General features: G+C 34.9%; 1 protein-coding gene across 9 annotated transcripts in view; it reads right to left on the bottom strand.

Moving 5' to 3' along the window:
* The window catches only part of SYT1 (synaptotagmin 1), a 608,923-nt gene that overhangs the window by 398,811 nt on the left and 196,882 nt on the right, over nt 1-13,230 (bottom strand). For 8 of the 9 annotated variants that reach the window (XM_059886099.1, XM_059886101.1, XM_059886096.1 and 5 more), the window contains one exon: nt 5,866-5,924. The gene's annotated coding sequence lies outside the window, so the exon portion shown is untranslated. 9 annotated transcript variants of the gene reach the window in all.

The following is a 13,230-nucleotide window of genomic DNA, read 5'->3' as shown; positions in this document are numbered from 1 at the left end:
TTTCAGAACAAATAACACAAAAGACTAATATCACTGAAAGCATCCAATCAAAACTTAAAGTTTCTATCGACTTCTGCTGAATAAGTATAAGAGCTAACTTCAATGTAGTACTTAAAATTTCGGGCTCTACTAAATTGTCCTAAATCCCATTGCTAACAAAAGTGGAGCTGAGTTTTGAACACAAAGTCAGTTCCCAAAGCCAGTACAAGGCTATAATATGATTACAGAAGGCTCCTACTCAGGTGGTCTAGAAAATACCCCAAGTCATGAAATAGAGTTTAATTTTGCTTTATCATGAATAATAATGATTGTGGGAAACCCGTCTTACCCAATGTCCTAAATAAAGCAACAAAATTCTCAGTCATTTAGTAAGACAAAGTGATTCTGACCACGGTGCATCAGATGACTATCTTCCATTATGGTAAGTCAAAGTACTATTATTCTCTTTATAAAATAGACATTGCAATATTTGTAATTACTAAATAAAAGCTACTTGATTACAGAGCCTGTTCTGTGGTCACATCTGTATTTTAACACCTGGCACAGTGTAGACCACAGACACTCACTAGCAACTACTAAAAAAGAATAATGAATAAATAAAGGAATCAATTTCCAAAATTTGACAAAACATTTTAAGGGAATAAGTCCAGATAATGTTATAAGCATAGAAATCTAAGAAGCACATCTTGTAAGCATCAACTTAATTGTCAATTAATTTACAAATAAAATGTAGAATAAATACAGTTCTTTTTCTTTAGGTGATCTTTCACACTTAAGGCTATCATTCATTTCAATTTTGGTTCTACTTTGTCTATCTAAAGATCATCTTTAATAATTAAATTCTCCTACCATGCTTTAATTTTATCATATGAGGGATAAATAGGCATGATGCAATCTAATGTTCGTGGTAAAAAGTGATAAAGTAGTATTATATGCACATTGCATATAATACTACTTTATCACTTTAATAAGTGATATATTCTTTACTTTACCTCCTCCTGCCACGCCATCACTCCTGGCTGGAAAATGAAACATGCTTTGCCTTCATCAGTTGTGAAGGGTTTACCTAAGAGTGAAAACTTGAAAAGGGGTAAATCATGCAGAGCTGAGTTCAAATGGTAACTCTGCTGCTTATTAAGTTAGGCTAACTTTATAAGGCTTTCAATTCTTGCTTTAATCATCTACAAAACCATTACAACAAAGGAGAAGTTCTTTTGATACCAAATGAAATTTAATTGTGTAAATAGTAGAGCTTCTGACACAAGCTAAACCCAGTAAGTGTTCCTTTTTCTTTCCTACTCTCTTCTTTTTTAATAATAAGTCTCTCAGAACTATGTGTGAGAAAGCTGATCAAGGTTAAGGGTAAATTGTAAATTCAAGAAAAAGGGAATTTTTTGCTGGATGACTATTATTGTCTAAAACAGATATCAATCAATAACTTTGATTTCATCAGCAATGACAGTTATAAATGAAATACTGGATTTCCAAAACAGTAAAGGCAAATTTTCACACAATAGGAAGTTGTTCTTTTTATAGAAACATAGTGTAAGGTTTTATATAACAATGTAATAATCAAAATTTATAATTATGCATCACTGTGGCAATCTAATTAGCTCTCAGAAAGTCTCAGGAAGTAGATTGGAAAAAATATTTTCATCATCCAGATATAAGAGTAGAGACTTAAAGAGATAATTGCCTAATTGTTGCTGAAGGTACACTGAGTGTATGTATCATTGTTTACCAGTAGTAATTTAGCTGTGTCATCTTGAATGTCATCACCTTCCCTGGGACTCCTCACTATGAGAGGGGGAGTTGATGAAGTCTAGATTCAAACTCAGATTCTCTAATTCTTTCTGCTATAAACATCATCCTAAATATATGACAAAATTTTTGGCAGGTAGAGAGTAGGCATTATTTATATAAATTTATATAAATTTTCATTAGAGCTTTGGTTGAAAGAAGTTTAAATTTTGAGAAGATGATATTTGAACCAGTTTAAGACCCTCAGTTTTTCTATAGAGCTTTCAATTAACATGATAGATAAGAAAAATAGTGGGTGGTTAATAAAGTCAGAGTTCTCCTTGATTCCATCACTAGATACAAGAGCATAGATAAATGACTTGTCTTACCTGCTTCTCTCTAAATGAGGATATTACAGGAGGCAAGGACTATAAAATAACATTAGACCAGATAAGTTTCTTCCATCAATCCCAATAGTATTTAAAGAGGTTTAACAAATCTAGAAAAATGTAAAGAGTTTCTAAGAAACCTTCCCGAGCATCTGATTTTTTCAAACGTATCCTCTCTGTATTATTATTTTCCAGTGTATTTAGAGTCTATAAAGAGCTGATCCATTGAGTTATTAAAAGTACCACTGAGTGTTCAGCAATTGAGAAGAAAATTATTAATATGCAATATCCAAAATTATCCTCTGTCCTTATTTTCTTAAGCACAAGAAGTTTGTGAAATACAACTACAATGTGCTCTAAAAATCTTTAGCAATATTTTATCAATTACCATTTTGTAATGATTGTTTCAAATGCAAGTTGTAAAAGTTCATTTAATAGTAATGGGCTTATAATACAAGTACATATTCTATAGATAAAAACAAGAAAAATAATCATTGTAATATACAGTCTCTTCACCTTATATCATGCTTTACTCAAAGCACTGACACCCCTTACTCATGAATTCTCTGGAGGTTAAGACATAAGGCAAAATGGCTGTCTGGGGAGGCCTTACAAATAGCTGTGAAAAAGAAGAGAAGCAAAAGGCAAAGGAGGAAAGGAAAGATATAACTATTTGAATGCAGAGTTCCAAAGAATAGCAAGGAGAGTTAAGAAAGACCTCCTCAGTGATCAGTGCAAAGAAGTAGAAAAAAACAATAGAATGGGAAAGACTAGAGATCTCTTCAAGAAAATTAGAGATACCAAGGGAACATTTCATGCAAAGATGGGCTCAATAAAGGACAGAAATGGTATGGACCTAACAGAAGCAGAAGATATTAAGAAGAGGTGGCAAGAACACACAGAAGAACTGTACAAAAAAGATCTTTATGACCCAGATAACCATAATGGTGTTATCAATCACCTAGAGCCAGACATCCTGGAATGGGAAGTCAAGTGGGCCTTAGGAAACATCACTACGAACAAAGCTAGTGGAGGTGATGGAATTCCATTTGAGCTATTTCAAATCCTAAAAGATGATGCTGTGAAAGTGCTGCACTCAATATGCCAGCAAATTTGGGAAACTCATCAGTGGCCACAGGACTGGAAAAGGTCAGTTTTCATTCCAATCCCAAAGAAAGGCAATGTCAAAGAATGCTCAAACTACCACAAAATTGCACTCATCACACATGCTAGTAAAGTAATGCTCAAAATTCTCCCAGCAAGGCTTCAACAGTATGTGAACCATGAATTTCCACATGTTCAAGCTGGTTTTAGAAAAGGCAGAGGAATCAGAGATCAAATTGCTAACATTCACTGGATCATCAAAAAGGCAAGAGAGTTCCAGAAAAACATCTATTTCTGCTGTATTGACTACGCCAAAGCCTTTGACTGTGTGGATCACAACAAACTGTGGAAAATTCTGAAAGAGATGGGAATACCAGACCACCTGACCTGCCTCTTGAGAAATTTGTATGCAAGTCAGGAAGCAACAGTTAGAACTGGACATGGAACAACAGAGTGGTTCCAAATTGGGAAAGGAGTACGTCAAGGCTGTATATTGTCACCCTACTCATTTAACTTATATGCAGAGTACATCATGAAAAACGCTGGGCTGGATAAAGCACAAGCTGGAATCAAGATAGCCTGGAGAAATATCAATAACCTCAACTATGCAGATGACACCACCCTTATGGCAGAAAGGGAAGAGGAACTAAAAAGCCTCTTGATGAAAGTGAAAGAGGAGAGTGAAAAAGTTGGCTTAAAGCTCAACATTCAGAAAACTAAGATCATGGCGTCTGGTCCCATCACTTCATGGTAAATCGATGGGGAAACAGTATCAGACTTCATTTTTTTGGGCTCCAAAATCACTACAGATGGTGACTGCAGCCATGAAATTAAAAGATGCTTGCTCCTTGGAAGGAAAGTTATGACCATCCTAGACAGCACATTAAAAAGCAGAGACATTACTTTGCCAACAAATGTCCATCTAGTCAAAGGTTTGGTTTTTCCAGTAGTCATGTGTGGATGTGAGAGTTTGACTATAAAGAAAGCTGAGCACCAAAGAATTGATGCTTTTGAACTGTGATGTTGGACAAGACTCTTGAGAGTCCCTTGGACTGCAAGGAGATCAAACCAGTCCATTCTAAAGGAGATCAGTCCTGAATATTCATTGGAAGGACTGATGTTGAAGCTGAAACTCCAATACTTTGGTCACCTGATGCAAAGAACTGACTTATTTGAAAAGACCCTGAAGCTGGAAAAGATTGAAGGTGGGAGGAGAGGGGGACGACAGAGGATGAGATGGTTGGATGGCATCACCGACTCAATGGACATGAGTTTGGGTAAACTCCGGGAGTTGGTGATGGATGGGGAGGCCTGGCGTCCTGTGGTCTATGGGGTCGCAAAGAGTCCAACATAACTGACTGAACTGACTGACTGAATATACATGTGGGCAATATCATTTTAATTCAGATTACTTTGCTTCATAACTATTTTATAGAATTTTAAAGAAATAAAATATCCTTTTTAAATTATGTACTTTGTGTAAAGTGAAGCAGCACGAGGATACTATTCAGGTAGGTAAGCAAAAGAAAATTCTTTCCCTGCCTCTCTCACACTTCAAAAACAAACAAGATAAATCACATATATATCATCATTAGCATGATTAAAGGTATTTAATCATTTAAAATTAAGATGTAATTCATGCATTAAAGTTCTTCAGGTGTTAGAAAATCTTATTATGTAAGTATAATTTGTATATATCCTAGAAAAACTACTTATGAATTTTTTTTGCATCACACATCCTTTCCATTGGATTTTATTCTATTTTGATATATATCAAGATATAGATCTATCATCTTGTTTCTTCATTTTACTTCAGTGATTCTGTTTTAGATAAATGCATCTGCAAACTCATTTCAAAACTACCAGGGTATGAAAATAGTGGTATACCATAGGTCATCAAAGTGGGTTTTGCTTTTCTATATTTATTTTTTTGCTCTTCACATATTTAAAATTTACAATTGTTACATCTAGGAAATCATTATAATATCACTAGTTCTACTAGAAAGAATGACATCAAGAATGCACTTAATTTTGTTTAATAAGAACATATTTTAGAAAAGCAATTATTACTATCAAATATTAGCTATGTAAGGAAATACAGGTCATAATTAAGCTGTGAAAAGGTTGGAAAGAAAGGTATTAATGAGATTAAGCTCCATTTTAAAGACTGTGGATAGTGGCTATTTTTTAATAATTCTAATTTAATGACTATAAACAAGCCAAGTACCTTGTTTCTGCTTAAAGTTTTGTTCGAAGTTAAAAAAATTTTGCATCACATGCAGATAATGTGAGGTACTTTGATTAAATTTTACTTATTACTTTTCTTCTTCTATAGAATTTAAAATGATATGAAGCTAGTCAAAAGATATGATGGAACCAACATAAACATTTCTGCCACATATATGTATCACAAGGATTGCCCTGGCCTCTTATCTAAGAGGATTATAGGATAAATGATTCTCAGTTTGCTCCAGTAAATTGAAATTGAGTTTTAGAAGGCTGCACTTTATTTAGTATGTTAGTTTCTTATCTTAGAAAATACCAAGGTGAACATTTCTATTAAAAAAAAAAATTAAGGTTTTCTAATTTTATAGAAGCTCTAGAATAATAATTGTCTCATTAAAACACTTACTGTTCTTTTGGAATTCTGGGGTATTTTGTTCTTTGTTTTCTTTCTTTTGGGTGTTTTTCCTAAAAGGAAACAATATGCACAGTGGTTAGGTGAATACACGTAGTGCAGAGTCATTTCATATTGTCATGAACTATAATTGCTTCATTTTATTATTTAATGTTTTTACTTAAACATCTTGCAATATATACATCCAAATACAATACAGTACCATATGCATGCTTAGTAGATACAGTATAAGATGGATAGGATAGGGATTTTAAAGTTGAAGATTTAGAGATCAAGGTTCTGTGCATAGTTTATACAGTGATTTTGTGGAAGTTATGCTATTGCCTACATTATAGTTTTTCAGTTTGAAAACTGAAATGCTAGTAATTTAGACAGACATTGTTGGAGAATGTTCTATTATTTTATTCAGTAGTCAATTACCCTCTTGCTATATTGAAAGTGAAAGTGAAGTCACTCAGTTGTGTCCGACTCTTAGCGACCCCATGGACTACAGGCCACCAGGCCCTCTGTCCATGGGATTTTCCAGGCAAGAGTACTGGAGTGGGGTGCCATTGCTATATTGAGTATCGTATAATTATTATAAATTAAACTTCTACATCTCATGTTATTCTTAGATTTTATATTTTCAGTCAAGTTAAGAGCACTTCAATATATTATACTTATTTGCCTGTTTTCCAAGGCAAATCAGGTCCAGAATTTCCTATTGTGAGTATATATATACGTACACATACTAGTGTCTATATGCATTATATCCATCTGCACACACATAGGTATATACTACTACTGGGGTAAGGAAAAAACCTCACATCATTACAGAAAGGAAAAGTTTCAGTTTAGAGAGGAGAAGTTTCAGTTTAGAGAGGAAAATTTTCAGTTTAGAGAGGAAAATTAAATCCTTCCCAAGAGTCAATATCAGGAATTGTTTTAATGTAATAAAGATTCAAGAATTTCTGATCTGGTTTGACAAGTTAGCAACTCACAAATGAACAATATCACTGCTACACAAGTACCATTTTATTATAAGTTCTCATTAGTTTTGGTCTTCCAAATATTTAGAATGAAAACCAAGAAATAGTTAAAAATAGGTTGATAATAGGCTCGTTGCTCTGTTTTATGAGTTCTCACAGTGTCTATTTTACACGTAACTATGAAAACATTATAATGCCAGAAGCTCTGGCAATTGGCTTACATAGGAACTCAGTGGAAAAGATCTGAAGTGACAGCTATATTTTCAAAGCTGCATTTAGAGCATCTGTTCAACGGTTAAGACTCCAAGGTCTCCTTTCATTTTAGTCCTGCTTGAAACTCGACTGTTTTCTAGCAAAATCCATTAGAAAGAGCAATGGTAAAACTGCATTTAGATTTACCTGACTGCCTCTTAAAATATGACTCTGAGCCACAGTCAATTTTAGATAAGCTTTGCATACATGGTTCCTGAATACTGACACTTTTCTTATGTAAAACAAAAGCTACAACAGAATGCTGTGGACATACACATTAAGGTAACACGGTGACATAAATCTCTTTGTAAGAAATATGGGGAAAAATCTGTTAGAGCAAAAGAAGGCTTTCTACTAAAAAACTAAAATATTTGACCTTATATATATTGCATGTTATTACTTACCAAGGGGCAGGCTTCCCAAAGGGATGCCGTGAAAAGATTAAACAGTTTTTGTGACTTATGAGCCATCTGCAGGGATTCGATTTCATTTTGGTCTTGTATACATATCTATCACAAGGATGAATGGGTAAGCCTGTTCTACTGTAAGGAACAAACAACTATTTTATTTTTAATCTATGTGCTGAATATGGATGTTCATAGTATTTTTCTGGTAGCTAATTTCTGTCTCTTGCATGTGTAAACATCTCTTGTTTTTAGAGGGAAAGTGTGAAAATAACATGGGAGGATTTTGTACCTCCCGTCATCTATCTGGATTTTCAGTAGTGTAATTGCTATCAGTGGGTCTAACTCAGTTTTCTGACATCAAGACTTGGTACTTTTGCATGTTATTACAATACTTTAAAAAAATAAAATGAATCTGTTTAGGTAGGTTCATTTACTTTAAAACCAAAGGCTCTTTCATGTTCTTTTTATCTAGTTTTAGAAGGACGCTTGACATGGGGAAAAAAAAAAGAAAAATTTCTGAGACTTAGGGATTACTATTGCTCAACAGTGACTAGAAATCACTGCTAAAACCCTGTAGCCCTCATCATAATTCTATTTACAGAACTAAGTAAAATACTTAGTTCTGTATTTTATGCAGTTCATTTCTCTAGTTCATGCTTTGGGCATCATAAATACTACAAATCTGTGTTACTTGCTTTTTTTTTTTTTCTTGAGGGGAAGGAACTAATTGCATTCACTTTAATTCTAGACATTTAAAAATACACAGCTTTTTTTTTTTTTAAGAGGACTTTTAGATTAAAAAATGACAATATTTACACCCAAACTTTAAAAAATATCTCCAGTATTTCATTCTGATGAAAATATTGATTTTAACTGAGGTTTCACTAACACAGCACAGAGCTAAATATTTATTTAGGTTTGGATTTAAGTGCTTACTGCAAATCTGTGTAACATGGCTATTTGTAAACACTATTCTTTGGCTAGAAAGGCAACAGTAGCTCTCTCCCAAGTTTTAAATTTCAAAACTGCAAAGTAGTGATAAGCTCAGAGTTCTCTTTATTTTACTGTCTTCCTATAATGCCAAAACTTGCAGTCACAACAGGGCTTTACAGCTGATGTGCTGTTTCCTCAGCACAGATATTCCTATTGCTAATGGATTTTGGTAGCCATCTTTGGCTTAACTTCCTATTCTTGGAGCAGTAGTCATCCTGCAGAAATTACTTTAAAAAGAGATTCTGTCCAGGTCATTAGTGACTGAATATAAGCTTTGAAACAAAAAAGTAAAGCACAGCATGACAACTAAATGGATTACACGATTCTAGATTGGATCCTAGGCCAGTGGGACAAAACACTTAGCTATTAAGAACGTTATCATGACAGAGGATGAAATTTGAATACGGACTACAAATTAGGTAATTGTATTATGTCAATGACATATTACCTGTGTTTGATTCTTGTTTTGTATGATGTAAGAGAATGTCCTGTACTCAGGAAATACATTGAAATATATGCTAAAGTATTTAGGATAAGTCATTCCCTGTCTGCAACTTATTCTCCAATGGTTTGAAAAATATACGAACTGTGTATACACACATATAATATGATGACTGTATATATAGGTATATAATATGATGACTATATATATATATAGGTATATCATATTTTATGAGACTGAAAAAGAAACTGACATATAGGATAAAATATAAACAGTTGGTTAACTGAGGTAAAGGGCACATGAGAACTTCCTGTCCTATTTTTGCAATGTTTTATGAAAGTTTGAAACAGCAAACATGACCCCAAAAGAAAATGTAAAAATATCTATTAAAAAACTTAAATAATACAAAATGCCATTTTTCAATATGTCTATGAAACACTGCCCTGTGGCTACTCTTATTTTGTTCATTAGGCACAAGATGGTTTTATTCTGTCTGTAACTACAAAAGATAATGACATTTATCTGGATAACTATCAGGGAGTATTAGGTGATAAAAGAAAAATATTCCATCAAGTAATAGAGTAAATAAACAAATGTTCTGTAACGATGCAATCACTGTAGTTGCTGGTAGGAACAATCGGGCAACAACACAGAATATAGACTTTCTTTTAAAGGAAGATAGGAGGCCAAAAGGCCATAGTAGAGGAAGGAACATTTTCTATTTTTTTGTGTGTAACCATTGACAATCACTTAAGATGCTTAAGCCTAACAAGCCTGCCAATACAAAAGAAGCAGATATTTACCAACAAAGACTGAAGTGGGTGGGGTCAGGGGAAGGATGAAGGGTTTGCTCATTTTTTTGATGTGACATTTTGTTATACAAGTAAAAACATACTGTAAACCATTGGTTGGCAGTCAGAGTTATAACAAATCACATACTGGGTTCAACCACATTTAACATTTTCATTATACTCAAAATAATTATTTTAGAATGGGGGCCTGATAATGAGGCAAAATGGCACCAAGTCAGGAGTCAGTTTGCACCTTGAAAAGGACGATGAGAACTAATTAAATGAAAAGCTGGGGGAAGTTAATTGGGCCTGGGTGAAGATAAAGACATTATCAATGCGTGAAGAAATAAAACTTTTTAAAAAGGGATAGCAGAAAGCCACAGTGAACACAGCTAAGGGAGAAGATACCTAAAGAAACAGTGTCATGAACAGAAGTGTGCCTAGGGGAGCCTCTGTTGGCCTTCAGCTCCTAGGATTGTGCCTATCACACAAATAAATGTTTTTTGGATGAATAATATTGCATGTTGATGAAAGTAAAACTGTCTTATCTAGTGTGTGACTTTAGGCAAATCACTTAATTTATTTTGACCTCAATTACATCAGTCTTGCAGGTTAACCTTGCTCCTTTGTGTGCCATGAAATGAAAGTGTGGAAAAAGGTGATTTTCTAAGGTGCCTTCCATTTCTAAATATTTCTGTATGTAGTTCTGTCTATTAAAATGGGCAACTGTAAACATTTCTGTAGAAGAGAATAGCTAGGTATGAGTGTTAAATGATGAGAAATGGGGGTAGGAGGAGAAAAAGATGAATAAAAGAGGAATGTATTGATTTCAAGTAATGGGAAATAAATCCCATGAAAAGAAACTTTAATATAGAAGACAGAATGTAAACTGTGATTTATAGCTTTGGCATAGAAATGACATTTACATATACTATTGATAGAAGCATCCAGATGAAGAAATTTTTATCTGTTCTTATTAAAATGACTCTATACACTCTCTGCTTCCACATCTAGAGTCTCCAAGTGAATAGAAAGGGAGAGTGTTCAAAAGAAGCCATGAAATACCAGGAATTTACATAAATAGTCTTTTTCTACAAAGTCAAAGAATTGTTACTGTTCATCTGAGAAAGCTGAAGAAACTCTTAGGATCTATACTTAATTCCATGAAGAGCTATTTCATTTAAGACCCACCAGGCACAACTGTAGATACCTCCATGATGCCTTTGATGATCAACTGGCTTCCTATCATTTACAATAGCCAAGACATGAAAGCAATGTAAGTCTCCATCAATAGATAAATGGATAAAGAAAATATGGTATACATATACACAATCAAATACTACTCAGCCATTAAAAAGGATGGAATAGTGCTCTTTGCAGCAATATGAATGGACTTAGATATGATCATACTAAGTGAAGTTAAGTCAGAGAAAGACTAATATATATTGCTTATATGGGGAATCTACAATATGACACAAGTGAACCTATCTATGAAAAAGAAACAGATTCACAGGCATAGAGAACAGACTTGTAGTTGTCAAGGGGAAGGTGGGGAGGGATTGGGAGTTTGCGATTAACAACTGCACATTATTATATTTATGTATAACTGAATCCCTCTGCTATATACCAGAAACGGATATGACATTGTAAATCAACTATACTTCAATAAAACAAACTGAAGAAAACTACTCTTATATGTTTCTTTCCTACAAGCTTGTGGAGCACTTGTATTCTGTAACATAATTTAGCCTTACTTGTTTATTTTCCCATTGCTTTCCCCAGTTTCAATACTGATTTTGAGTGGATAATTAGAGGTACATGTTTGTTTCCCTAAAATGAGGTGGTGCTTAAACATTCCTCTGTTGATGGAGATGGGCAAAGTATATTTTGAGCTCAGAATATGTACTGGAATAATGATTGCTTCAGTTCCATCAGTTCAGTTGCTCAGTTGTGTCCAACTCTTGGTGACCCCATGAACCACAGCGTGCCAGGCCTCCCTGTTCATCACCAACTCCCAGAGTTTACCCAAACTCATGTTCATTGAGTCGGCAATGCCATCCAACCATCTCATCCTCTGTCGTCCCCTTCTTTTCCTGCCTTCAATCTTTCCCAGCATCAGGGTCTTTTCAAATGAGTCAGCTCTTTGCATCAGTTGGCCAAAGTATTGGAGTTTCAGCTTCAACATCAGTCCTTCCAATGAACACGCCGGACTGATCTCCTTTAGAATGGACTGGTTGGATCTCCTTGCAGTCCAAGGGACTCGCAAGATGCTTCTCCACAGTTCAAAAGCATCAATTCTTCAGCACTCAGCTTTCTTCACAGTCCAACTCTCATGTCCATCCATGACCACTGGAAAAACCATAGCCTTGACTAGACGGACCTTTGTTGGCAAAGTAATGTCTCTGCTTTTTAATATGCTTTCTAGGTTGGTCATAACTTTCCTTCCAAGGAGCAAGCATCTTTTAATTTCATGGCTGAAATCACCATCTTCAGTGATTTTGGAGCCCCCCAAAATAAAGTCTGCCACTGTTTCCCTTTTTGCCATGAAGTGATGGGACCAGATGCCATGATCTTAGTTTTCTGAATGTTGAGTTTTAAGCCAATTTTTTCACTCTCCACTTTCACTTTCATCAAGAGGCTCTTTAGTTCTTCTTCACTTTCTGCCATAAGGGTGGTTTAGTAGCTACCAAAAAATGATTCTGTGCCCATCAAGCATGGTTGATGATCCTGAGACAGCTGTGGAGACCCTACCTTGTTTTCTTATCAGCACCCATTCCTCCACACATTTTTTGCAAAGAGAATCAACTATCATATGAGGATGAAAGATGTACTGTTCTTTAACCTGAAAGGCCTAGTCAAATATCCTGAAAGGCCCCTGAAGCTATGAATTGATATTAGTTTGCCAAAGAAGGCTGACCCACTTGAGAGGGGCCACTTTCCCAGCTTTGTCATAAGACAGCAGAACGTGCCTTATGGTTCAATGTTCAAATCAAGACTGCTGATGGTGATGCCCCTTTAAGAAAGCTGAAGGGTTGCTGCTGGCTGAATTAGCGTCTCTTTGGGTGGCCAGGGGTATAAAAGATGAGAAAGGCTTAAGGGATAGAGAAGACACAACAAATGGACTAGTTTCAGATGGTTTTGATTTGTCTACAGATTCTGGTGCTCCAACAGTTAGAGACAGTGGAGAATATTCACATAACATAGATGCTGACGTAATTGTTGGCTTTATAAACAGGAGAAGGCCACCAAATAGCTTTACAAAGGGCTCCAAAGTAGATATAAAAACTACACGTGCCCTAATAACACATGATGAAGTGACAAGAAATGAAAACAAGATGACTCAACGTCCTCAAATTTTTGAGGTTGAGTGGGAAGGGTTGGGCAGCAATTCTGGATATAGTTTTAAGATCAAAAGAGAGAAAATGACATTTGAACCTTGACTTACTGCAAATTCAAGCCCAAAGAACCATGATGTTGGGATGTATGCATGAAATTTTTACAGTTCT

This window comes from Bos taurus, chromosome 5, assembly GCF_002263795.3.
Source record: "Bos taurus isolate L1 Dominette 01449 registration number 42190680 breed Hereford chromosome 5, ARS-UCD2.0, whole genome shotgun sequence".
In the NCBI taxonomy this organism is placed as follows: Eukaryota; Metazoa; Chordata; class Mammalia; order Artiodactyla; family Bovidae; genus Bos; species Bos taurus.
This window is presented reverse-complemented; position numbering and strand designations above follow the sequence as displayed.